The following is a 24,339-nucleotide window of genomic DNA, read 5'->3' on the forward strand; positions in this document are numbered from 1 at the left end:
GAAAGTTGTACATCGTTTACAGAAAATAGAAGTAGAGATGCTGAAACAAATGATGAATTTCTAGTGTCTGTAATGCCTGGTGTTCCTTTTCATAAGTACAGAACTTATCCCATGTGCCAGATTCTTTAGCTAACATTGTTCCTGCCTCTTCCACTTCTCTGTGCATGTGTGCTAAGTTGCTTCAGCTATATCCTATTCTTTGCGACCCCATGGACTGTAGCCTGCCAGGCTCCTCTGTCCATGGGATTTTCCACGCAAGAATACTGGAGTGGGTTGCCATTTCCTCCTCCAGGGGATCTTCCCGACCCAGGGATCGAACCCTCGTCTCTCACATTCCTGCACTGGCAGGTGGGTTCATTAACACTAGGGCCACTGGGAAGCCCAAACACTTCTCTGATTTACACCCGTCCTCATTTATCTATGCAATGACTAAATGTGCACTCACAATGCAATACAGGCAAAGCTCCTACATGGAAGCATTGGAACTCAGAATATTCTATTATGATGTTTATGATCTAAAGCCAGCCCCTGAAAGCCTATTTAACTCAAAATATGCACGGAATAACAGTTTTATCAAACTTAGTCTTCTTGGAGAACATTGTTTCTATGAAAAGACAGACTTCTAAATTAAAGGCAGCCAACAAGTCTGTTCTCACTGAAATTCTGTAGCTTTGAGATCTGCCTTCCTACCACTCCTGAGATGTGGGAAAGACAGCCAGATGTCTGGATGTGTGATTGCTGGGGCCCGGGACGTGGCTACAGTGGAGAAGATGAGGACCTGGGAAGAAGGTGGTATGAGGAAGATAAAGGGAAGGTGTCAAGGGGAGGGAGGAGGAATGAAAGAGCAGCTCAGATGAGTTCCCTTCTCCTGGTTTCTTCCTTCACCTTATCCTTTCTGTTCCTCCCTTTCCAGCCCTTTCAAAATTATCAAGAGTTCACGGGGCTTCCCTGGTGGCTCAGTGGTAAGGTATCTGCCTGCCAGAGCAGGAGACACGGGTTCGATCCCTAATCTGGGAAGATACTGCACGCCGAGGAGCAGGTCTGCCCGTGTGCCACAGCTCCTGAGCCTGTACTCAGAAGCCCGAGAGCTGCAACTGCTGAGCCGAGGTATCACAACTACTAAAGCTCACGCACCCTAGAGCCTGTGCTCCGCAACAAGAGAAGTCACTGCAGTGAGAAGCCCGTGCACCGCATCCATCAAGCAGTGCCTGCTCGTTGCAACTAGAGAAAAGCCCCTGCAGCAGTGAAGACCCAGCACAGCCAAAAAGAAATAAGCAAAAAAATAGACATTGAAAAAAATGAATAAAAGAGTTTACAGGAGGAGGAGAGGGCAGTGGCCCGCATACTGTACCAGGTAGAGGCCACGGATACAAACTTCTTGTTTCCTTCTCTTTCCTTCTCCTGCTTTGCAGCAACCTAGCCCTTAAGTGACTTTGGTTCAAGTGAGAAGTGGTGGAGGCACCGAGCCTCGTGTGCACGGGCTCTCTGTGCTGGTGAAGAGGCCTGAAGCCCAGAAGCCTCAGGTTGGGGAAGGGGAGGCCTCAGGCTACCTGCGTTGCCAGATCTTAGCAGTTGTGTGCTAAGTGTGGTGCTGTTGCTTTTCATTTAGGACACACTGTCTTCCTTGGGCGGAGAAGGCAACGGCACCCCACTCCAGTATTCTTGCCTGGAGAATCCCATGGACGGAGGAGCCTGGTGGGCTGCAGTCCATGAAGTCGCTAAGAGTCGGATACGACTGAGCGACTTCCCTTTCACTTTTCACTTTCATGCATTGGAGAAGGAAATGGCAACCCACTCCAGTGTTCTTGCCTGGAGAATCCCAGGGACAGTGGAGCCTGGTGGGCTGCCGTCTATGGGGTCGCACAGAGTCGGACACAACTGAAGTGACTTAGCAGCAGCAGCAGCAGTCTTCCTTGGGATACTCCCAACTCTGGAATTTAAGGTCTGATTTTGCCTCTGGGTCAGAGTAGGGGATTAATGAATTTGATGAAAAAACTGATTTTTAAAAAACTAGTTGTTAGGTATATCATCTTCAAAACAAAGCAACAGCAACAACGACAAAAAGATGTAGCAGAGCATGGGCATTATTATTATAAGAGAACGTTAAAAATAAGGTTATAATTTCCATTTTAGTTTCATGTGTTTGGGGCCACTCAGAGGCCTGTAGCATGCTCAGTGAGGGGACACACAAAATCAGTGCATATTAACTCTGTATGCCTGGAAGGGTCAGCTCAGATTTGTGGTTTGAGAGGATTTGGGCCCTAATTTGTTTACTGAATAGCCTGTGGCTAATTAACTGAATTGGTTAGAAGTCAGCCCTCGAGAGCTTAGGGTCAAGGGTTTCGTTTCCCTGTGGACCAGTTTCTCTTCTCTGTTTCATGGTCATTGATTACACTCTTAATCCCTATTCAGGTGACTTGCGAAGTCAAGCTATTGATTACAGAGGATTGGGTATGAATGAATCAAAGCCAAGCCATTACCAGAGCAAAATTACTGAATAGAGTTGGCAGGTCAAAATGGTCCATGATCGATGTTTTGTGGCAGCCTGGATGGGAGAAGAGTTTGGAGAAGAACAGATACGTGCATGTATGTATCTGAGTCCCTTCACTGTTCACCTGCAACTATCACAACATTGTTAATCTGCTATACACCGATACAAAATAAAAAGTTAAAAAAAATGGTGCACGAGTTATGATAATGAAGTTGCTGTTGGACGAGGCCCAGATGAAAATCCCGGCTTTGCCACTTTACTAGAGGACTTCAGGCAACATGTTCTCTCCCTTTAGTTTCTTTGTCTGCAAAATGAAAATGAAGTCAGCTTCACAGGAAAGTTATGAGGATTATCAAGGTGCTACCTGTTATATATGGGATGGGATATGATCTTCGTTTACACTGGCCTTGCTCCCCAGGGGTACCCTTTCTTCCATATTCAGTGTCCCAGAGTCTCTTCCCACTCCTGCATGCTCTGCTGTTGAAGATGATGATGTCTGTTCAGGCTCCATGCCCCACACTAGTCCGTGCCACTTGCTGTCTGAAGCTATAGACCCAGGAGAGCTTGCTTGGGAGGGTAGTTTGCCCAATGATTGCATTTATTTAATAGCAGCTTTAAACGAAGTGCTTCTGAGTGATGGGAATTATTCGGCACAGAGAGGATGGGAGTCTCCTAGAAATATACACAAAGATAAATAGGCTGTTCTGTTGTAGGAAATCACGTTGATGGGCTTAGCGTTGTAACTGAATCTTCATATTTCTTCCACTTTATCAGGGCCTTCCAGTTAGTTCTCGTTCTCAAGTCATTTCAGAGTTTGTGTCCTGAGTAACTACCTGCTCATTTCCTGGTTTGCACATTTGCTCATCTCCTAGGAGAGGGTTGGAAATAATAGGGACCATAAAGAGGACTCAGCATACAAATTACAAGTAAGATCAATAAAACTATGATGGAATGATGCTTTTTCATTCTCCTTCTAAGATTATTAGCTCTTTTTTTTTTTTTTTTGTGGAGAGAAAAATGCAAATGTGATGCTAATTATGAAGATCCATCTGTTATACTTACAGGACCAGAGAGTAAAGCCTAAATTTAAAGCTGTTTCGCAGTACTTTGCCATCTTTGAAGACCCATTTTGGAGAAGCTGTTTCCATCTCAGATGAGCTCAGATGTCCTCCAAAGTAGCAGGTCTTCTTGAAGGACTCTGAGCTGCCATTTGAAGAGGCCAGGTTGTTCTAACTGCACCACTTTTTGTTTGTTTTATTCTGCAGCAAATATGTGGATTGTACCAAATATGTGCTTACGGGGACAATTGAATAACTCTTTGGAAAGTTATGTAAGTTATGAAAAGCAAGTGTTAGGTAACTGCCAACCCCTGAGTACTTACTCAGATTATTTGTCTCTTTTTATATCCCACCTGGAAGTGATTCCAAAGAGTACTTTAATGAAAGTTTGTTGAAATCAGCTCTGTACTAGGACTGGGCACTGTCCTGGTCATTTTGATATCTGGGTGGGTAATTACTCTGACCTCTTTCATTGTCTGTTTTTCTAATTTTTGAAATTGGAAACGTTACTTTCAATATATAATGTTATTTTACAAAGCCCTGAGTTACAGAACACCTCTGCTGCTGCTGCTGCTAAGTTGCTTCAGTCGTGTCCGACTCTGTACCACCCCAGAGATGGCAGCCCACCAGGCTCCCCCGTCCCTGGGATTCTCCAGGCAAGAACACTGGAGTGGGTTCCCATTTCCTTCTCCGATGCATGAAAGTGAAAAGTGAAAGTGAAGTAAGTCGCTCAGTCATGTCCGACTCTTCGCGACCCCATGGACTGCAGCCCACCAGGCTCCTCCGTCCATGGGATTTTCCAGGCAAGAGTACTGGAGTGGGTTGCACAGAACACTTCTAAGTATTGTTAAATACACAAATCCATTTTTCCAATTCATTTTCATTGCACAATGTGGCATCATTAGGCCTAGAGATGGAGACTTGTCAGTTACTGAAGGAGAAGTACTGGTGGAAGACAGTGGAAGTGCTCAGCTATTCAGACAAGGAGAGAAAGAGAGACAGTTCTGGGAACTGAACCCTAAAGGTCATGACTGAGGACAGAAGTCCCTGGAATGACACCCCAAGTTGTCTTCCCAATAAAAGTCAAGGAAGGACTTTTCTGAAAGAGATTGTTGTCGGTCTTAGCAGTGATGCAGCAAAGTCCAGGAGGGTGATGAGGCAAAAGTTCAGAATTCAAGGAAAGAAATTACAAATAGAATTTCAGAACTTGAAGAAACCTCTGAGATGTTTAGCCTAACCTTACACTCGCTCAGATGGTAACGAATCTACCTGCAATGCAGAAGACCCAGGTTCAATCCCTGGGTCAGGAAGATCCCCTGGAGAAGGAAATGGCAACCCACTCCAGTATTCTTGCCTGGAGAATTCCATGGACAGAGGAGCCTGGCTATAGTCCATGGGGTCGCAAAGAGGCAGACGCGACGAAGAGACTAACACTTTTCTTCCCGATGTTACACTTGCACCAAGAAGCTGAGATCAGGAAAGATAAAGGCACTGGGCAAAGACACCCAACTCGTGAGTAGTGGATCCCAGATCAATTCTGTCTCCTGAGTCCCAGGCCAGGGCTTTTTCTAATTTATTGCCTTTGTAGCCAGTCAATGCCCACACAGACCTTGTAGCCATTTCCAAGGTTTCATTAAAGTGGTATATTATAGTCATGACTGACTCACAGTGTTGTGTGGCAAACACCAGCCCAACCTTGTAAAGCAATTATCCTCCAATTGAAAATTAAAAAAAAAAAAAATCCCATCAAACTTAAACAGCTGTCATACTTAAAAGGAATGCTTATATACATTAATTGTACCTTTACAGGTGTCTCCCAAAGTTTGCTTTTATTCCCAATGCATTAAAATATACCAAAAGATTTTTAAAAAGTAGTATTTTAAAACCATAAATGTGAACCTTTCCAGAAAGTTTCTCTCCACCTGGAGACTTTTTGGGGTGTTTTTTTTTTTCCTCGTAAAATTATCCCAGGAGCTTCATATACTGTAGATAGAACTTATCATTTCTTAATATCCAGAGATGTGTCTTCTGATAAGAAATAGAGAATTTGTGATATAAAATTTTAAACAATTTAACTGTATGCTTTTTGAAATATTTGAACTTTTCTATTATTGCTGTTATTTTTTTCAGACTCAGTTTTCTCCCATAACCATGGAAGACTTTGAACTTTTCTGGAAAAAGTCTTTTTTTTTTTTCAGGAATCCTGAATTTGATAAGTGAGAAAATTTAAGCAATGTAGTAAGAAGAGGATAATTTTTTCTACTATGTTAAAAACTTCAACTGGGAAAAAAATGCATAAAACAAAGTATCCTCAGTCTCCAAATTGCTATTTTATACATATTTTATATCCTTATGGCTGTGGTGGTCTCAGGTCATGTTTTTAGGCTCTTTTAACATCCTGATTAAGTGAGAGCCTGATAACCAATGAATTTAATTAAGCAGCTATCAAGCACCAAGAAGGAGTGTAACTGAAGATTGTAAATAAAATGAAAGAGAGGGTCTGGGCATTTGCCCTCTCTTTTTGAAACCAAGAGTATATAATGTGCTTGGCAAAGCTCTGGTTTCAGTCAACTTGAGCGAAAACTATGAAGTTGGCAAAATTTGCATTCAGGCCTGTCCCCCTTCCCTACCCATTACATCCACCTCTTCTTTATGAGATATGATACATCATTGCATAATCGGTCCAGATTGCTCTTTCTTAAATACTTCTTGACCATCTCGGCTACAGATTATATGGTCTCTGTCCCTTTTAAGCCATCCTGCGACTTCAGTTTTGCAGGCTCTGTGTTTTAACTGACTCAGTGTACATCTGTTTAAAGAGGTTGGACTAGAAGAGAAGGTCACTGTTACCCATTACAATGATGTCTAAGGAAAGCATGATAGTTAAATATAATAAAAATACAACAGCTAGCATTTTATGAGCACTTACCATCTGCCAGAATTTGTCAGACTTTTCATATTATAATAGGAACGTCTCTGGTGGCTCAGATAGTAAAGAATCTGCCTGCCATGCAGGAGACCCAGGTTGGATCCCTGGGTCAAGAAGATACCCTGGAGAAAGAAATGGCAACCCACTCCAGTATTCTTGCCTGGAGAATTCCACGGAAAGAGGAGCCTGGCGGGCTGTAGTCCATGGGGTTGCAAAGAGTCGGACATGGCTGAGTGAATAACATACCACATATTATGATAACTCTGTAAATCTCCTCACTTTTGGGTGAAGAAACTGAGATCTAGAGAGGTTATAAAACACATGGAGGGATTCAGGACTGTGGGTTTCCTCCCAGTTCTGTTGGATTCCAGTGGCTGAACCACAGAGCCGTCAAGTGACCAAGTGTACTCAAAGCTTAGGTCGCTTTTCTCACGCCCTCCACCTCTGTTTGGACTGCAGCTCTGTTTCAAGGCTCTTGTTAGGTGTGCAGTGGGATGCTAAAGAGAGAGTGAATGACAGGGTGGCATGTTCAATATCATTTGATGTGCAACCTGCGACAGGTATGATTACATAAAGCATAGCGTCATCACTGGGCTTTATAACATTTATTTATTTCAAAATTTTAAGCCCAATACATGTTAATATAAATAATTATATTTCCCAAATAAAATATAGTTAAGCATGACATTGGTTTACATTTCTGTAAATTTCTTAAACATGTGGTTTAAAAGAAGACAAGTAAATTTCATATCTGTGCAGTCAATCTGTTGCAATATTTTGATTTGAATAAGTTTATGAAGAAAATCTATGCTCACACAGATATGTGTTGTAAAAGGAAATTGTATTTTCAGATAATTCTGGATATTCTCCTTTGAAGATACATCAAAACTTGACAAAGTTGGCTGAACTGTGGAATCCATCAACAACACTGTCAACCAACTTGACCTAATTGACATTTTCAGAACACTCAACCCGACAGCAGCAGAATACACAATTTTTTCAAGTATAAAAGGAATGCTGTCAAGATAGATCATCTTCCAAACTATAAAATGAGTGTCAATAAATTTGTAAAAGTTCAAATCATACGATATATGTTGTTTGACCAGAATGGAATTAACTTAGAAATACATAACATAAACATATCTGAAAGTTAGCAATAATTTAGAAAATAAAAAAGATGTTTCTAAATAACCCATGATTTGAGGAGAAATAAAGAGAGAAATTAGGAAGTATTTCAAGCTGAATGAAAATAAAGACAAATATATAATAATTTGTGCAATGCTGCTAGCACATATTTAGAGGGAAACTTACTCTAATAGAGTATTATTTTGTTAGAGTATAAATGTCTCAAATCGATGACCCGTACTTCCACTTTAAAAGTAAAAAAAAAAAAAGTAAATGAAATCAAAAGTAAAGAGAGGAGATAATAAACACAGAGTGGAAATCAATGAAATATAAAACAGACAAAACAATGACAAAATTGCAGAAATCTGAAGCTGTTTCTTTGAGGAGATCAATAAAATTAATAAAGCTCTAGTCAGACTGATTAGAGGGAAAAAAGGAGAGAGGACACTAATTACAAATATTAGGAATGAGAGAGGTGATATCTCTAAAGATTCTATAGGTATTAAAAGAATCATAAGGGAATATTATGAATTATTGCATGCCAATAAATTTGACAACTTAAGATAAAATGGAAAATTCCTTCAAAAAACACAAAAAGAAGAAACAATAAAGATGCTAGCCCTGTATCTATTTTTTTAAATGAATTTGTAAACAAATACCTTCTCTGTAAGAAAACTCCAGGCCTAGTTGACATCTCTGGTATATTCTACCAACCATTTAGAAATAATATTAATTCTACAAATCTCTTTCAGAAAATTGAATAGGAGACAATACTTCCCAGGAAGGAGTCTTACTATTAATAAAAGCTGGACTCCACTTAGCATGCATATTTGAAATATTTGGAATTTATTGTACATCATTTATACTTACTAAATCTATCTAAAACAATTTAAGGGTACAAATTAAAACCGTAGAATTAGTAGTCAAAAAATGCTAAGATGGACTGCCCTATTACTATTAAGAGTTCTGGGAAATATTACAAGCATGTTTGGTGCCCTCTCTCTAAGCTTCATACTAATTTGTTGCAGACAAAAACAAGAGATGATAGCCACAAAGATTCCAGATCTCTGGAATTTTACATTTCATGTAGGATGTTTTCATCATTTTGAAAAATTATAATAATATTCTTTTAACTTTGTAAAAAAAAAAAGTATAAATTTTTAAATTTATTTTTTTTAAGGTTTATTTATTTATTGGCTGCGGTGTTTCTTCATTACTGCACATGGGCTTTCTCTGTTTGCAGCAAGCAGGGCCGATTTTTCATTGACACGCACGGGTTTCTCATTGCAGTGGCTTTTCTTGTTGTGGAGCATGGATTCTAGGTGCACAGAGTTCCGTAAATGCAGCACGTGAGCTCGGTAGTTGCGGCTGGAGGTCTCTAGAGCACTGGCTCTGTAGTTGCGGTGCATGGACTTAGCTGCTCTGTTATCATGTGGGATCTTCCCAGATCAGGGGCTGACCGGTGTCCCTTGCATTGCAAGGTGGATTCTTAACCACTGGAGCACCAGGGAACACCTCCTCCCATAATTTTAAATTGGATTTCATCTCACTGCCTGGCACATAAATTAATTTTTCTGGAGCTCCACTTTGCAGTTTCCCTGACTCATGTGCCTTGCACTTCTCATGCCCACAATGTGAATGTTTCCGACACAGCCCACATTATTATCGTCAGAGTGAGGAGGCTGAGCTCATGGGGCAGTTGTGGACAGCTTTAGTTGGCAGTCTCTCTTTAACTACTTGGAGTTTCTCATTTTCACAACTTTCATTTATTTAAAACTTTATTTCTCCAAATTGTGGGATTGAGTCTCTAAGACGGAAATCTGTTTCTAATTTTTACTGAATTTCCAAATCTAAGGTCCAACTGTTTTTAAAAACCCTTTCATTTTATTATCTAATTTCACATAATTTTCATATATATTTTCATTTTAATGCTAGAGCCCTTTTAGGAATAACCATGATTTTATCTAGCTATTTTGTATATGTTCTTTAAAATACGTGTGTGTGTGTGTGTGTGTGTGTGTGTGTGTATAATATGTATTGGGTTGACCGCAAAGTTCCTCAACATCTTACGGAAAAACCCAAAGGAACTTTATATATATATGTATTTATACTGGCTTATGAGAACATAAAGGAGAGTCAACATAAAGGAGATTCCACTTAATCCCTCCATTGCCTTTACTACAGCCCATGCCGCTGTCATCTTTGGATTTCTGCCATAACGTCCTAGTTTGTTTTACCTGGTCCAGTTTCTCCCACTCCTAATTCGGTTCTAGTCAGAACGAGCATTCTGAAGTGTAATCATGTCACAATAGTGCAGAGACTCCTACAACTCTCCGTTGCTTTGGAAACAGTGCCAACTAATCAACGTGATGCCCAGAAGGTCCACTGTGCTCTGTTCCCACTTTATCTCGTCTTTCTCTGGTCCCTTTCTCTTGCTTGACTCTTTCTCCATTGAAATTCTTTCAGGTCCTTTTTCACAGATACTCTTTCCTGTTTCTGGAATCACTCTTTCCCACCTCCTAATTCTAACTTATCTTTCGTGTCTCAGCTTATACATTTCTTTTCCCGAGAAACTTTCCTTTCCCCAGCTGAGTCTGATGCTTCTGCTTTGTGTATCTGGAAGCACCCTGCATTTCTCCTGTCAAAACCTTTGTTGGAGTCTTTCGAATGTTCTGTTAACTGTTTTTCCCACTACACCATAAGGTATGTGAGGATGGGGACTATTGTCTGTATTGATCGCCATTTTATCCTCCAGGTCTGCCTAACATAGTATCTGGTTTATGATAGGAGATGAATGACAAGTGAGTTTCTTGAAAAAGGAAAAGCATACAAAGTAAGCTAAATGGATTTGTAATCATTTTAGAGCAAACAGTGAGGATTTTTTTTTTTTCTATTCAGAATTAAAGATGCTCAAGCCAAAAACAAAAAACAAAAGAGGGTGACACATACATAAATAACAAGCAACTTAATTAGCTTGATGTTTCTTTCTTTCTTCTTTTTTGGCCATACCACTCAGCTTGCGGGATCTAGTTCCCCAACCAGGGATCAAACCCACACCCTCAGCAGTGAAAACCAGTCACTGGACCACCAGGGAAATCCCATGCTTGTTCATTTCTTGAGATAAGTAAATATTATTCTACTTGAGCCTTTTAAAATTAAGCCAACCTAATTTCACTTATTGGAGAAGGAAATGGCAACCCACTCCAATGTACTTGCCTGGAGAATCCCAGGGACAGGGGAGGCTGGTGGGCTGCTGTCTATGGGGTCGCACAGAGTGGGATACGACTGACGCGACTTAGCAGCAGCAGCAGCAGTTTCACTTATATGAGATATCTAGATTAGTCAAATCCACAGGGCCAGAAAGCAGAATACTGGTTAGCAGGGGTGAGGAGACTGGGAGAATAGGGAGTTATTTTTTAATGGGGATTTCAGTTCGGGATGAAGAAAGCGTCCTAGAGATGAATTCTGGCAATGATTGCACAATAGTGTAGAAGTCCTTAATGCTGTACAGTCCGTATAACTTTGACTGTCTCATTGCACTGTGTTCATTGCACTATGCGTCACGTATTCCTGAAGCAAGACTTAAAGTCATTTGGCATATCGAAGCATCGTTACTATTCCAGCCAGGTGCATTCGTGTGTAATGCCTGAGATAATCTGGGTACTGTAAGAGACCGGTGGAGAATTACATACATGAAGCATCCTTTTACTAGTTCCTGGCTCCAGTAAAAGCCACACAAATGAGACTCCTGACCTACAATAAACTATGGAGGGAAAGGAACTGGAATGAGAGCTTTGGGCTTAAATAGTTTGCTTTTATAGGGAACTTGAGGCTGTCACCCACTGTATTTTCTTGAAATGAAATATACCAGCATCATTTTTAAAAAAATTAATAATACCTAATATTAACACATACCACATAGTCTGCTGATGTTTTTATGTAGATCATGATAACAGTATAACCTCTTTTATAACTTGCCTTCTCTAGTACTTGCTCAGAAGTTACTGACTCTGACTCATCTCTGACGTAATCTGCTAAATGGAACATGAGACAAGGCTATCTCCTGAAGATTTCGGCAAAAGTAAATAAACCACAAAACATCCAAACCAACTGTCTATGTTTACTTCTTTCTTTCTATTACGTGCAGGTCAACTTTTAAGATAGCCAGTCTGCTTGCTTGTCGTTCATGAGTAATCATATTCCTCAGTTTGGTTTTTGTAAGTGTGTATTTTGCCGGGGAGGGGAACAGAATCCAAATATGTTATATAAATAGCCTTGTTCATGTAGCTTGCCTTCAATTTCTAGCATTCTGAAGTCACTTTTCAGCTCTTCTTCATCCTCCCAGCTCCAAGGTCTGTGTATTGCACTGCTTTGCATAAGCAGAAACAGATGATAGCTGTGAGTTTCCAAAATGGCCCCATTAATATCCCCATTGTTTCACAGTGGGAACGAACTTTGAACCTTGAACTTGTCAGTCCATTAACATGGGATGCTGCCAAGTGTATGTTCATTTGGGAATGATGATAATTATTGGTGTGAAACATCTGATTTCATACCTTGTAAAACAAAAATTGGAACAGTGGACGGTCATTCACCCAATGAAATCATCTAAATGACACTGAGAATGGTTTTTAAATTCTTTCAATATGTAGGATCAGTCTTAAAGCTGAAATCTGTTTCATCACGGTATATGTGTGATTAGTAGCTTATGAACCTAAGGCTTAAAGGTTTATGAGTTCAACATTCAGCACAATCTATAAAGAGTCATTTTAAATTATTAGCTGTATTTTGCAGAATCCTTCAAAAGCATCTTTTTAATTGAATTTTAAATCAATAGCAAATATGATATCCAAGCATCACTCGGGGGCATTTTGAAGTTTTACTTTCAGTCTTTCACCTTTTCTCCATGATTGACAGCCTGGTGGTTGGGGACATAATAGGAAAGCATCACTCGACTTTCTCCGCTTTCTGTGCTATGGGCATCTACACTTGTAATTTAGAATTTCCTCATGATCTGATAGACAGATATTAGATATTGCTACCACCAGCAGGAAGAATGTCCTCCTGGCAAAACAGAAATGATTGAGCACAACTGCTTTTCAGTTCTACGTCCAAACTGTTTCTTAGTTTTGAGAATTTAAAGACAAGGTATTGCTGTTTATAAGAACAGCACTGTAGGAAAGGAGGAAAGTTTTTTCCAGGACAAAGTCAAGACTACAGGGCAAAAACAAACTAGAATTCATGGGAGTTTTTATCTTACCTCTAGTTGTTATTTGCAGCCACATGCCAGGAAGAGCCTCCTTTTCCACCTCTCACCATATTTATGCCCCTCTTTTTATTGAAGTATAGTTGAATTACAATGCTGGGTTAATTTCAGGTGTACAGCAAAGTGGTTAAATATGTACATATACATATATATATACCTTTTCAGATTCTTTTCCATTATAGATTTACTACATGTTACTGAGTATAGTTCTCTGAGCTATGTACTAAGTACATCCCCTAAGTATCTCTTACAATGAAAGTAAAGATACAGCTCTTTCAAGACTTTCAAATAACCTTTTGAAAGTTTTCTAACTTTAGACAAAGTCCCCTTCCCCTGCCTTTTGCTAAGAGTCCTAAGGGATTTTCTTCCCTCTCCAGCTATCACAAAGCTGGCGTCTCCTGATTTTTGCAAGCCAGCTCTTGGAGGGGTCTTGAGTTATGAAAGTGAAAGTGTTAGTTCCTCGGTCATGTCCAACTCTTTGTGACCCCATGCACTATAGCCCGCCAGGCTCCTCTGTCCATGGACTTCTCCAGGCAAGAATACTGGGATGGGTTGCCATTTCCTCCTCCAGGGGATCTTCCAACCCAGGGATTGAACCCAAATCTCCTGCATTCCAGCAGATTCTTTACCATCTGAGCCACCACCTAAGTATTAAAAAATTCCTGTAATTTTGATGTGTTAAGAAAACTGATGGGATGGGTCCCAGTTTCTGAATGGGAACATTTTCCTCTCTGCTTCCTTTAGAGCAGTTCTTTTAAATGGCAAAGTCTTACTTTTCCCCTAATAATGCTAACAACATTAATTACTACCTATAGAAATAAGACACAAAGGGTGAATGGTCCATTCATCAAATCCACCTAATGGGGTTCAAGTTGGTGAACTCTTTGATGGACTCAGGCATACTCTGTATGTTGACTGCATAGTGACCCAGACCATAGTCTTCAGGCACTGCTGCTGCTGCTGCTAAGTCTCTTCAGTCGTGTCCGACTCTGTGCGACCCCATAGGTGGCAGCCCACCAGGCTCCGCTGTCCCTGGGATTCTCCAGGCAAGAACACTGGAGTGGGTTGCCATTTCCTTCTCCACTGCATGAAAGTGGAAACTGAAAGTGAAGTCGCCCAGTCGTGTCCGACCCTTCGCGACCCTGTGGACTGCAGCCTACGAGGCTCCTCCATCCATGGGATTCCCCAGGCAAGAGCACTGGAGCGGGGTGCCGTTGCCTTCTCCTACAGTCTTTGGGAAATAAGCCTTATTTCCAAGGGTGTGGTTTACATGAGTGAGGAAGGGAGCTGCAGGGAAACAATGGGTACAGATTCTAGAGAGTCCAGTTTGAAGGAGGCTTGCCTGATAATATAAAGAAAGGTCAGGGCAGCTGAGCAGGTGCAAACGCAGCTGGTGATCCAGATTTTCTAGAAACACATAGGCTATTAAGCTGTGTGTTTTGTCTATAAAACCTCTTTGTGCCTTTGGTCACTTTGCTGAGAATCATTGCTCCATTTTTGCTTCTGTGAAAGAAATATTAACAGCTACTAACAGTTAGAAAATGCACTTGGGTTTTAAATATATCTTTTTTTTTTCCTTTTTCTTTTTTTTTCTTTCCATGTGTCCAGGGCATGAACCAGGCATGGACACAGAGCAAAAGCCAAGCTGGGATAAACAAGGAGTTGTTTTGTCCTTCATTGATATGAGACAGGTGCCACCAACCAGGTGCCACTCTACCCAGGTCAGGGACATTAAATATATCTTTGGAAAACTTTTTCGTTAATCCTAATCTGTTTTGACAAGCCTCAAATTGGGAAAAAATCCCCAAGAAACAAAGAAAAATCATTTCTAAATTCCTTGTTGGCAGGGGAATGTATTTTTTTTAAATTTGAGGCTCGTAGTGCAGAACTCATAATGATTAAAAATTTCAATAAAAATTAGGATTTAGGAGGAATTATCAACTTAAACCAGTTTGCCCAAGTGATTAAGAATACAGTAGCTTTAGTGGAAGTTAAAACATTTTAATTAATATGAGAATACGAACTCAACTCTTACTTCACACACAGTGAATGCAGAATTTATTGGCTGTAAAGTTTTTTACTGAGAATTTTTTAGTGCATTTCGTTAAATAAGAATTATAATACTTTTCTTCACTTCTGTTTTTAGAGAAGAGGGTAGGAATACCAAATTGGTTTTGAAAGCATTTCATCCAAAGCTGCCTGAAAATGCTCCTCTCTTTCTTTGTTCAGTGATATAAAAGACTTTGACCTCAGATCACTGTGGTCCTAACCAATGACATCAGTCTCAACTCACTGAAGAGAGGCAATGAAATTATGCTTGTGCTTTGCAAGAAGCAAGATGTCCCAGAGTAGAGAAACAAGCCCTTATTCTGTATAATTTATTCCACATTTAAAAATGTTTGTTCTCTTTTGTAAGCAAGATTGAAGTCAGTATACATAGGAGAATACAAATTGTCCTGGGTTTTATGGGACTGACTTTTTTTTGGATATGGACCATTTTTAAAGTCTTTATTGAATTTGTTACAATATTCCTTCTGTCTTAACGTTTTGGTCTTTTTTTGCCACAAGGCACCTGGGATCTTAGCTCCCTGAGCTGGGATTGAACCTGCACTGCGTGCCTTGGAAGGTGAAGTCTTAACCACTAGACCACCAGGAAGTCCCCCATGGGACTGTTTCGATAAACTAAGTGGATAGATTAGCACACTCAAGACTTAAAATCTATACCTGTTGACAAACTGACTTAATCCATCTCTTATTTCTAGGGGGGAGAAAGAAAGAGGGAGCAGAGTAGCACTGCTGAAACCTTTCAGAAATAGCAGATTTGGAATTCTTGGTTGGTCATTGGCAGCATTTTATAGATCATTAATTATTGGAATCCCTTTTCCGCCTTTACGCTCCCAGGCATCTTACGATGAACATGACTGTTCACATGCCATACAGTCTTCAGGGCTAGTTGACCACAGTGGATAGTTAATGCCAGAGATAACTGAGAGTATAAATAGGAAAGGCAAAGCTGTTTAAGTTCCCAAAGATGAGACAATTATTGTGAGATTTCTGTGACTAAATCAGATATTTTATTTGGATAACTGAAGAAAATGCATAGCTGCTATCTGGAGCTTTGAGGCATTCTGCCTTAATGAGGGTCTTGAGACATCTATCGTTGAAAATGTAGGATAAGCATCAGCTTATTCAAAGTGATATTAGCACCTACCATTTTTAATATTCAGCCAAGTATATTATAAGGAGATTGCTGGATAAAATGTAAATGCATTTTATTAAAATTTATTTAATAAATTTATTTAAAATCAGGGGGTAATAAAAAAATAAGACACAGCCAGTGCCTTTTAACTCCAGTATTAGTTCTGTTGCATCCTTTCAAAAAAGCTTTAATCTTTTCCTTAAAACTTTTAGGAATCAGAGTATGTCTAGCCAATCGATTATTTAGCTTTGAATCTATTACACTCCATGTGGATAAACGAGAACTCTTAAATTAATTCATTCTCTAAGTTCACTGTTTAAATATCCCTGCAGCAGTTTTCCCCAAATCTCATAAAAAGCATTAGCAGCTAATTCATCTTTTGCCCCTGCATTATCCAAAAGGAAACAAACTCATAGACAGAACCAGCTATAGTTGAAAAGGACTTGTGCATTTCATCCATCCATTCATTACCCATTCATTTATTTTGCCATGAGAGGGTAGAAGCGGGCTGCTGGGGTGGGAAGACTAGTCGTGGGTTTGGTTTTGTTTTAATTTGAGCTTATTTGGGAAGCTGTTGTATAAAGTCACTGGCCTTCTTTTGAAGCAGATCTGCCAGTGGATTGAGTGCTGCCAGGACTCAAGAATAAATCCTCTTTTTCTCACCCCCATAATGCTCTAAATCTTCCCACAATACTGACTCTATAACTCCAAATCCCATGCCTTCTTCCTTTCTGTCCCTTTCTGAACAGGTTCGGGCTATGAATCATATGCAGACACAGGGTCCATTTGACGATTGGGCTGGGCTCCTTGTCACCACCTCACTGAATTGGAATGCAGCCCACGGATTCGCCCCTGCCCTGGCCCCCGAGCTCCCCCCAGGCTGGGCGAGAGTTCATTGATGTGCTGAATATCACAAAGACTTAATTCTGCACTGAAAGGTTAAAAAGAAAGGAAGGGGGAGGGGAAAGGAGAGAGGAATAGAGATGAGGTCTGCAGAGAATGGTTTATTCAGCTAATGAACTTTTGCAGAATGGCTAACAAGGAAGAATTTTTGCTGAAAGAAACTTCGTCATTGATATGACTCCTTTCTTCCTTCTGTTTGCCCTTTCGAGGGAGAGGAAAGTTAAGAGATGCTAGGAATTGAATGATAGACGGGTACAGAAAGATGTGTTTTATAAAAGCAAAGCAAGATCTCTCACTTTGGCTTCAGTTTATGCTCGTAGGAAGGGAAGCCTCTCGCGGATTCCCCCTTGCAGCCCTTGTCTCATCTAATATTATGCAGCGAGCAGCTCGGACCCAATTTAGCCTTGTCAATCCACACACAAGTCAAAGTCAAGGGATTCCCACAGATTCTCTCACAACAGACACTGCCTTTGGGGAGAATGACTGAGTAGTCAGTCTTTATGGTAAAACAGTCTCATTCTCCAAAGGGTATGAATAAGCCAGAGTGATTTCCCAGCAAAGAAAAGAAACAGATAAGAAGCATAATGGAAAACAACATTGTCTGTTCCAGCTTTGTTTCTTCCTGAAGTTGAAAGGAGTTTCCATACACCCTTGGGCTTTTCTAAATTTGTAATAACCTGAGTTCTAGGCAAGGTGAGAAGAAATCTGTAAATGACACTTTAAAACAAAAATGTCTTCACCTTTATGAAAATAACCTCATGTGCTTGTGCAAAACATATTCATCGTTTCAATGCCTGCCTGTGACAAATGTTTATATACCTATTATAGGCAATGAAATTAAAAAAAAAAAATTGGTGCTGGGACTAGCAGAACTGAGGTTTTAACAACTTCAGGAAGCAAATTTGATTTGCATGCCATTTACAAATGGTTTCTAACACCCCTGACACCAGAGTTATAAAAGTTTAAAAATTGCACGATGGCTTTACAACTTTCCTGTATTTGATTTATGTTCGCACACACTGTAAAAGAGAGAAAGCTGGCACTTTCTCTTCCTTCTTATAACTAAATAATGCATCACACATTAAATAGGTGAATCTGGTTCTGCTGTTCTTCAGACTTCTGACTTTATCACCCAAGTATTGAGGTTGTAGGGAAAAGGAGAAAAGGTTGTAGATGGGAGAAGAGAGAAAACCTTTTATTCTCCATGCTTTTATCCTTTAAACTGCACAGTCACAGGTGTCATTATGTAGCACCCCAGTTGGACAGTGCTGATGACCTCTGCCTTCAGTTGAGAAGATGTAGGTTAAGTGAACCGGCCAACTAATGTGAGTAACACAATATTCTTTAAGGCCTTCTCCCCCGATTTTTTTCATTTTAGCGTTTTAAGGTTTATTTGTCCATTCAGCAAATAAGTGCCGAGCGTCTATACTGTGTCAGGCATTGTCCTAGACCTTTGGGTAGATGAATAGAAAAAACAGATAAAGATACCAGCCCCTCGGGGTTGATATTCAAACATAGAATCTTTGTCTGAGTCAGAGAGCCTGATTCTGGTTGTTCCGATTTTTCCCCCAGATCTTCTCAATAGTCATAATCCTAGCAAAGACTTTAGCTAATACTAATTTTTATTTACCGTCCCCACTGTGGTTTATGTTTACTCAATGCTCTGCTTTCAGAGGTTGGCACACGTATGTAAATGAAAGTGAAAGCGTTAGTCGCTCAGTCGTGTCCATCTCTTTGCAACCCCATGGACCCTAGGCTCCCCTGTCCATGGAATTCTCCAAGCGAGAATACTGGAGTGGGTAGCCATTCCCTTCTCCAGGGAATCTTCCCGACCCAGGGATCAAACCTGGGTCTCCTGCATTGTAGGCAGATTCTTTACTGTCTGAGCCAGCATGTATGCAAGCGTATATGCATAATTTCATCCACTGAACATTTCTTCAACCTACATCCATTCCTTTCCCATTAAACACTTCCCATGGGCAGTGGAATAGAGAAGTGAAATCTGAAAGGTGTTTCTAGTCCTTATTCTGTTAACTACCTAATATCAAATAGGGCAAATAGGGCTTCAGCTGGTAAAGAATCTGCCTGCAATGCGGGAGACCTGGGTTCAATCCCTGGGTTGGGAAGATCCCCTGGAGAAGGGAAAGCCTACCTGCTCCAGTATTCTGGCCTGTAGAATTCCATGTACTATACAGTCCATGGGGTTGCAAAGAGTCGGATACGACTGAGGGGCTTTCACTTCAAAATCAAATATCCACTCAAGCTAGGTAATACTGTTTTCTTTTCTCCCCTATTTCTTTAGTGTTTTTACTAAAGGTCAAGGAGATAAATTGACTGCCAATGGGAAACGGTTGACAAGAGTCAAATTCAGCCCTTAGACTGTGGAGCTTGTCTGCTTGTTTTATTTATTGACCCATTCATTTATAAATTCATTTAGTCTTCACCCAATAGATTTTTGGATATTGCAAACTATATACCAGACCCTGACCATTCGCTATGGAGAGCAAGGATAAACCAGACAGCCGTGGCCTCTGGAATTCAGTCTGGTGGGGAACCAAGATGCTTCTTTGCAAACACAGTTCAGGACTTAAGTGTTCTTTCAGCTGATCTTTGTATTCTTTCGAGACTTTTATGGCAAGTTGTCCCTGCCATCAGAGGAATCCACCAGGAACATATTGATTACAGATTTGAGTTGTCTGGCACGTATGTACACACACTGCCTGCACGCACATACACACTTACACACACGCACCAAGATTTCTTTTCCCCCAACTTTGCTGAGCTACTTTTCCTTCTACTGTCTGATGAGACAATACAGTGATACGCAAGCCTTTCAGAAATCGGGCAAGATTCCTGGCCAACTGAATTATTTCATTCTACACTCTGTGTCAGTTCCTGGAAATTAACAATAGACCGTTTCACATTGGTCTTTGATCCCACCAGCTCAGTCATGGTATTTTTCCAGATGTTTCCGCCTTGGGTTGCTATTACAAAAAGCACAGGCCAAGTTGGCCTGTAGCAGGGCTGAGGTATTTGCTTTTTTTGCAAAATGACCTGATCATGTGCTACTCAGGGGTTAGTGGAGGGAGACACCCAGACTTTAACATCTGAATGGTCCCTTGAATTATAAGTGTTTTTTAAGAAAAATACCATGCCCAGTATAGAGACAAAAACATTGATTTGGCCTGATTCTAGCAACTTGGTTATGCTTTGAAAAAAGTTAACATGCTGTTTTCTTTCGGTTTACTGTACCCCAAATGGTCTAACATTCCCAAGAATCTAAACGCCAATAAGCATGAAAAAAACCCTCAACTGCCAAGAGATTATGCCCTTTAGGTGTTTGGGCAGAGATGAGACAAATAATTGGCATTATTATGCCCTTTGTTATGATTTCATAAACAAACATTTCATAGCACGATATAGCACAAATGACAAGAAATGAGCCCACAGCAAAAGGGGCTTGAAGCCTTCAGTGTGAAATTTGCTTGATTGCACCAGAGCAAGTGACGCAAGTGTCCCGAGAGAGAGCCCATGACAGCAAGAGCAGGGGACCCTGTGCTCGCTGCACGCTAGTCAAAACTGACCTGGAAGACACTATTTTTTTTCCCCCTTGTGCAGCATATGGGATTTTAGTTTCCCCACCAGGGATCAAACATAGTCCCCTGCATTGGATGCACAGAGTTTTAACCAATGGACCACCAGGAATCCCTAGGACATTTTTAGATGTACTGAAGCACGTGCCCTAAAGTTTAGTATGAAAGAGTAAAAGCAATTTCTCAAAAGATGACAAGAACCAGTCCCTCGATAAGTTCCCACTGAACAGTGGCCTAAATTTGACTCTAGAAAGAGTAATGAGGATGCATATGTTGTATGAATGTTGACACTTCCATTCTCACAACTGATGCTTATTTTATTAAGGCTTTCTGATGTGACTTGGGCTAATACTCACACAAAACATTGTTTACTGAGCTTAATTTCTAGGTAGGAAGTACCTTTTTAGATGCCTATATACCCTGTGAAGAAAGCTGAGCACTGAAGAATTGATGCTTTTGAACTGTGGTATTGGAGAAGACTCTTGAGAGTCCCTTGGACTGCAAGGAGATCCAACCAGTCCATTCGGAAGGAGATCAGCCCTGGGATTTCTTTGGAAGGAATGATGCTAAAGCTGAAACTCCAGTACTTTGGTCACTTCATGTGAAGAGTTGACTCATTGGAAAAGACTCTGATGCTGGGAGGGATTGGGGGCAGGAGGAAAAGGGGACGACAGAGGATGAGATGGCTGGATGGCATCACCGACTCGATGGACATGAGTCTGAGTGAACTCCGGGAGTTGGTGATGGACAGGGAGGCCTGGTGTGCTGCGATTCATGGGCTCACAAAGAGTTGGACACGACAGAGTGACTGAACTGAACTGAACTGACTGATACCCTATGATCTATCATTCCAGTCCTAGATATATTTCAGACAGTAATATGTAGTTATGTGCATGAAAAGACATGTACGAGAATGTTCATAGAAGCATCTTTTATACCAAAGAAAAAATGGAAACTACCAAAAGACCTATCAACAGTAAAGTGGATAACTTGTAGTATATTCCCAATGGCATGCCATGCAGCAATTACAATAAACAAATTACTGTGATGGTCAACCATATGGATGACATAAACATCTTACAAACAATGTTGAAGCAAAGAAACCATAACAAGAGAGCCCAAAATTTATGATTCCATTCATATCAGTACAAAGTCAGGCAAACCAATCTATTCTGTTTAAAGTTAGGATAATGGTTACCCTGGGACAGGGTAGTGATTAAAGAGGAGCAGAAGAATGCTTCTGAGGTGCCAGTCATAGTTTGTTTTTTAACCTGAGTAAAGATTGTTGTTTTGTCACTAAGTCAGGGCCAACTCTTTTGCAATCCCATGGAATATAACCTATGCCAGGCCCTCTGTCCATGGGATTCTCCAGGCAAGCATACTGCAATGGGTTGCCATTTCCTACTCCAAGGGATCTTCCCAACCCTGGATTGAAGCCCCCTCTCCTACATTGGCAGGCAGATTCTTTACCGCTGAGCCACCTGGGAAGCCCAAGTAAAGGTTATGAGGTGATATTGACTTTATGAAAATTCTTTGATCCCTGCCCTTGTGTGCGTGCTTTTTGATAGGCATGTTAGATTCAATATACTTGTAAAAATGCAAATACTTTTTCACCTAGTAAAGAAAGTAGCAACAGAAAGACTCAGTTCAGACGTATGGGTTGGCTAAAAAGTTTCTTGGGGTTTTAACATAGCATCTTATGGAAAAATCCAAACAAACTTTGTGGCCAAACCAATACTTTAAAAAAGACATAAATTAGCTCAGGATATGAAGATAAGATGGTTGGATGGCCTCACCAATTCGATGGACGTGAGTTTGAGCAAGTTCCGGGAGTTAGTGATGGACAGGGAAGCCCGGCGTGCTGCAGTCCATGGGGTCACAAAGAGTCCGACACGAGTGAGCGACTGAACTGAACTGATGAAGTTTAAATAAAAACTAATTTTGTGACTATTCAAGTCTCATTTTCTTACTTTAAATGGTAGAATATTCTCCTGAGTACACATTAGTGTGGATATATTTTTTAGTTATTACTTGGCTAGCAGCTCTTTGAAGAGTTGGCATTAAACACTGTGGAAAATTTTGTGGACAAAATGAATAGCAAAAGCCACTTTTCCTCCCTAAAATATTCCAGATCTCTTTGATTAGATATATTCTCTCTCCCTTCTTTGAAACTCCACAATATTTTGTATTGCTCTTAGTGATACATGGACTACCTTGGGTACTTAGTCACTCAGTCGGGTCTGACTCTTTATGACCCCTATGAACTGTAGCCCACCAGGCTCCTCTGTCCATGGGATTTTCCAGGCAAGATTAGTGGAGTGGGTTGCCATTTCCTTGTATAACACTTAATTTTATAAACCCAAATGTCATTCATCTTTGAATCTCCTGTGATATTCTGGAGACAGGCAGTGTGCACCAATGCCCAGCTGCGTGGGTTCAAGACCCCTCTCTGTCCCTTATCAGTGGTGTAAGTTTGGGTCAACATGGTCTCTCTGTGCTTCTCTCCTTATTTATAAAGTGGTGGGGGATATTGTAGCAGCTGTTTCCTAGGGTTGTTATAAACATTTAAAGAATTTAATGCATAAAATTCTGAGAACAGTTCCAGACACACAGTTCAGTCATTCTTAGCTGCTATTTCTGTCAGGGTATCATGATTCCTGTCATGATTCCTAAATGAGGAAAAGGAAAGAACAAAATTCAGAAGATCTAGGAGTAGACCAAAATTCTATCTGCTAATTCCCAAACACAACTTTCTTTCTCAGCTATTCTGCAGATACAGCTGTTGATCACTTGTAGCTAAATGTATGCAAACTGTTCTCATTTAGTCTGGTCATGTGCAATTATTAGGTTCTTTGGGGAAATATTGACAGTCTCCTGATTCAGTTACATAGGCTTTTGTTGTTTAGTCGCTAAGTTGTGTCCATTTCTTTTCAACCCCATAAACTGCAGCACGCCAGGCTTCCCTGTCCTTCGCTATCTCCCTGAGTTTGCTCAAACTCATGTCCATGGTGTCAGTGATGATCCAGCCATTTCGTCCTCTGTCGTCCCCTTCTCCTCTTGCCCTGAATCTTTCCCAGCATCAGGGTCTTTTCCAGTGAGTCAGCTGTTCGCATCAAGTGGCCAAAGTGTTGGAGCTTCAGCCTCAGTCCTTCCAATAAATATTCAGGGTTGATTTCCTTTAGGTTTGACTAGTTTGATCATTTTGCTGTCTAAGGGACTCTCAAGAGTCTTCTCCAACACCACAGTTCAAAAGCATCAATTCTTTGGGGCTCAGCCTTCTTTATGGTCTAACTCTCACATCTGTACATGACTACTGGAAACACCGTAGCTTTGACTATACAGACCTGTGTTGGCAAAGTGATATCTCTGCTTTTTAATACAGTGTCTGGGTTTGTCATGGCTTTTCTGAATAATTATTAGGTTCTTTTATAGAATTATTGACCATGTCTCCTGATTGAGTTACGTGTTAGTGTTAATATGTGTAATGGACGAAATGCAATAAAAATTTATTCCTAGCTCCCATTATGGTCCAAGTAAATGTTACTTGACAGCTTCCCTAGGATGACTCAAGGACCCAGGCTCCTTTTATACGGGTACCATTCCCTGAGCCTCAGCTACCCCTATATCCACTTGACACAAGGAGGAAAAGAGCCCAGAGGTGCTGCACTGATTTTTTAAAGGCCATGATATGCCTTTAATGGCCCACATTATTACTCTCATATTCCTTGGACTAGACTTCAGCTGATGCCTAGTCAGCTGATGCCCACATCCAGCT

The 24,339-nt window shown here is 40.6% G+C and overlaps 1 protein-coding gene and 1 non-coding gene across 3 annotated transcripts in view; one reads left to right on the plus strand and one right to left on the minus strand.

The window, feature by feature from the left end:
• LHFPL6 (LHFPL tetraspan subfamily member 6) overlaps positions 1–24,339 on the plus strand; it is a 234,923-nt gene that overhangs the window by 144,356 nt on the left and 66,228 nt on the right. The gene's annotated exons all lie outside the window — the stretch shown is intronic.
• Positions 14,466–14,600, minus strand: LOC128057919 (small nucleolar RNA SNORA48). Its single transcript, XR_008200372.1, has one exon. It is a non-coding gene; the product is annotated as a small nucleolar RNA SNORA48 (small nucleolar RNA).

This window comes from Budorcas taxicolor, chromosome 12 (genome assembly GCF_023091745.1).
Source record: "Budorcas taxicolor isolate Tak-1 chromosome 12, Takin1.1, whole genome shotgun sequence".
Taxonomy (NCBI): Eukaryota; Metazoa; Chordata; class Mammalia; order Artiodactyla; family Bovidae; genus Budorcas; species Budorcas taxicolor.